The sequence below is a fragment of the Stegastes partitus genome, unplaced genomic scaffold (genome assembly GCF_000690725.1).
Source record: "Stegastes partitus isolate 25-593 unplaced genomic scaffold, Stegastes_partitus-1.0.2 Scaffold280, whole genome shotgun sequence".
NCBI classification, from domain to species: domain Eukaryota; kingdom Metazoa; phylum Chordata; class Actinopteri; family Pomacentridae; genus Stegastes; species Stegastes partitus.
Genome location: NW_007578011.1, coordinates 155,215 through 158,937, shown reverse-complemented (window position 1 = coordinate 158,937; position 3,723 = coordinate 155,215).

Sequence of the window (3,723 nt, the reverse complement as noted above, 5' to 3'; positions counted from 1 at the left end):
ACACTTCTGTTGTGCTTTTTGAGTTGAACTGTTGATCTGAACACGTCCACCTGCTGCTGCCTCCACACTGTGGCCCAACAGCACAAACACTGGGCCTCTGGGAGGAACTACAGACTGTGTAAGTGCAGCTGTCAGTCCAGGTGAGTGGCAGTGCTGAGGTATCATTTAAACCGGGTTTTTCCATAAGACCCCCGCACCGCTACATGAGAGCCGCTCTGTGTTCTGCAGCACTATGGACCAGCAGCTCATCTGAAGGAAACCCTCAGATGGCTGTAACACAGGTCTGGAAAGCATATCTAAAAAAACCAGCAGGAGGTTATTATGTGAGCATGAAAGAATCTTAACTCAGGTCCATTTAGTGTAACAGTAGTAAGCCCGTTGTAGCCCTGGCCCTCCCTGACAGTTTAAGTGTTTTACAGCTGATGGAAGCCGTGCTGTGGTGGTGAATCAGCCTCCTGGAACAAAATGCACTCTTGTGTGCACTTTACTACTTCTGCGCTGCCTTCAGGTTCTTCTGTCTGGCCCGGACCACTACCTCTGCCCATGACTGCTGTGGTGGGGTGTAGAGCAGGAGGATGGCCGTGGGCAGGAGGGATCCCAGGGCTGCAGAGAGAGAAGCTGTTCATGGACCACCTCCATACATGTGGACAGCACAGCGTCTTTGTTCTTCAGTTCATCAGAGAGCTGGTGAATATCCTCCAGCAGTCAGCCATCTTTTTATTAGCCTTCCTAAGCTGTGGGTCTTCTCCAGGGTGCATGGAGGTAGCCATGTAGCCCTTAGCTTAGTTAAGCTAAGCTTAGCTAAGCTAAGTGTAGACTGAGATTAGATTTTCTAAAAAAAATTAATTAACATTTTTTTCATTGTTTTAATTTAAAAGTTTAATTTCTTAAACCTTTGGCTGGTTTAAGAACCTGACTTCATCCAAAATTTTGATTTATGTAGATTAAACAAATGAATGCATTTTTAATGACATAACACCTTGGTTGTATTTAAATATGACATTTCAGAAAACTTGCTAAACTAATCATGCTTTTAGTTAAAATCGTTGCCTGTCAATAATGGTTTGGAACTATTATTCCTAAAGAAATGAAAAAAAATGTTGTTTTTCTGGCTGTTGTCAGGATTTTCTGATTTGTGGAGGAAAAAAAGTCCTGTTAGAGAGTTTAAGTCTAACAAGAATTTTGAAACTAGATTTATTCAATGTTCATTTTTCTTTTTGGGAGGTTTGTGCAGATCAGTGCATTTTAACCAGACAGTGGCTGATTTTCACATTTAAAAGAGGTTTCATGGTGATGTCTGTAAATCAAAAACGTTCCCTGTTCACCTGCAGTCTTGTGTGTCTCCCTGACAGTAACGTGTATCGAGAGAAAAAACAGCAGCTGGACACGATTTAAGTCTTAAACAGAAGGAAAAAAATCAAACTTTGTATTTTTGATAATTTATGCGTGAAAGGTTCAACAACGAATGTGAAAAAAGCTATTTGCTGTGTTATCAATTAAATTAATCCAGTGTGTGACTCTATTAATTCACAGTCAGACGAGCACTTACCCCAGCACGTCTAGACTACTGGAATATGATGAGTAAACCTGCTTTTTATCGCGTCCTATTTTCTCCCGCTGTGGTTTGCTGGTTTCCCACTTTTCGGCGCGGCCGTGAACGCAGCACGGAGACAGCGCTCGGCTCGCTCCGGATCCGCCGCCGAGTGTCTCCGCTGCCTCACCGAGCACCGCCGCTTCACGACAAGTTTTCACCTGGAAATAACGTCCCGTGGCGCCGGGGAACGGCCACGCTGGTCGCACTTTAGCTGTAAATGTGGAGGAAGGTTGCGGGAAGGCGGCGGTTTTTATTCCCCCCAGAAAAGCAGCAGTAAGTGAGTGAAAGGCTGCCGGTGCGCCCGCTGTCCCGGGGGAGGCTTTTTGTTTGGGGTGAACCTCTCTCTGGGAACACCGACGCTGGCGCGCTTTCCCTCAGCCTGGACACGGACTGGAAAATACCCGCAGATACTTGGTCTGTGTGGGGTCTGAGTGAACCGGGTCGAGCTGGGATGAGGACGGACTTTACCAGCGGTGAAGCGCCAGACGGAGACAGTGAAAGCTAAGCCGGCGGTCAGCAGCCCGACCACGGACCAGGTACTTCTAGCACATTAATGCTACATGCTCTGTGGGCTTCTCCCTCTGCTTTCACGGCACTTTGCCACATAACGGCGTGTAGAGCTCCAGTGAAGTCCGCTAATGCTGTGTGCTGTGTGTGTGAAAGACTCTCCGGCTCGTCGTGGCTCACGTTGGGTTTGCTCGTGTCGCTTCAGTGAAGACAATTGTACACAGAACCTCGTTTAAAAAAGAGCCAATTAAAGGCTGCTTTGCTGGAAGTCGTCACTCCTCTCCCGACACATGTACAGCTGTGGCATGTGGGTAATATCCAGGCTTTTGTTGTCTGTTCGGCTGTACAATCAACCACCATCAGCCTGGATAGTGAACTATTGTGAGCAGTATTAAAGTTGAACCGTGTCTTCGTGTGCCGGCTCATGCCTGCTCACCATCACATGAGGACGGCGTTAAACTGCTCGATTTTTAAATGGAGTCTGGCTTGTGGTGTTCTCCACATGAGAACTGCATGTGCGAGCCTTAAAAAAACAAAACACAAAAAAACCCGCTGTTCTGATTAAGTCTGGCTGCACAGCTTCATTACATGTAGAAATGCTCTTATTAGAAAGCCAGTATTGGTGGAGCGTTCCCATTTGCCATTCTCTTTTAAATGCTGAATCCTGAATTGGGTGTCATCCACTAGGGAGTGTCTGAAAGCTCCCCACTCCCTCACATGTTATTTGATCCACAGTTCCCATGGTCTTCTGATGCACTTCTGATTCACTCCCTGTATTGGATTACGGTCTAATCAGACATGCATGGAGGCCCCTAATCCTTATTTACCCCAGACAGGGTGGGATGTGCACCTACACATCATCCATACACATCATTCATACACACCGCTGCAGCTCTGAGCATCAGGAGGCCAGTATGCTGCTCTCTGAAGTGTTTCCCAGTCGTCTCCCTTGTGCAGCGTTTCCCGGTCAGCTGGACTAATTGGTCGTAGCAGCGTGCCTGTGAATCCTGTCACATTTCTGCCTCCACCATGATTAGGGTGGAACACTTTACAAGCCACGGTTTGTTAGTGTCTGGTGTCAGGGTCACGGTGCACTGGGAGGAACCATCACTGGGTTTGTTGTGTATGTGGAAACTAATTCTGACTTCTGACTTGCATTTGAGCAAACCGGACTCCATTTCTTAGCGTGTTGGTGCCTGATGTGTTATCTGATCCAGAGCTCTACTTTTTTGATATGAAAAAATACGCTCTTTGTCTCCAGCTTTCATTTTGACAAGTCGCTGTTGGATCCGGTTCAGTGGATGTGAGCAGGAGTTATGAAGGAGCAGCGTGCTGTGGACTAACCTGTTCTTTAGTTCAGGAAACCACCGGTAGAAATATGATTCTTTGTGCTATGCCACTGAAATCTGATATTACGGAGCGGCGGCCTTTGCCCGTGTGGGATCAGACATGGATCAGCGCTCCACTGGCCTGTGTTGTGGTGATAAAGTTCAGGCCACATGTCGGTGGGTTGCGTTTACAGCCGGACATGTTTTCCTGACTGTCTTAATGTTCTTTCTGGACCACCACAGAAGCAGAGATAGCTTTAGGCTTGAATTTGCTCCATTCAGTGAGCTCTAGAA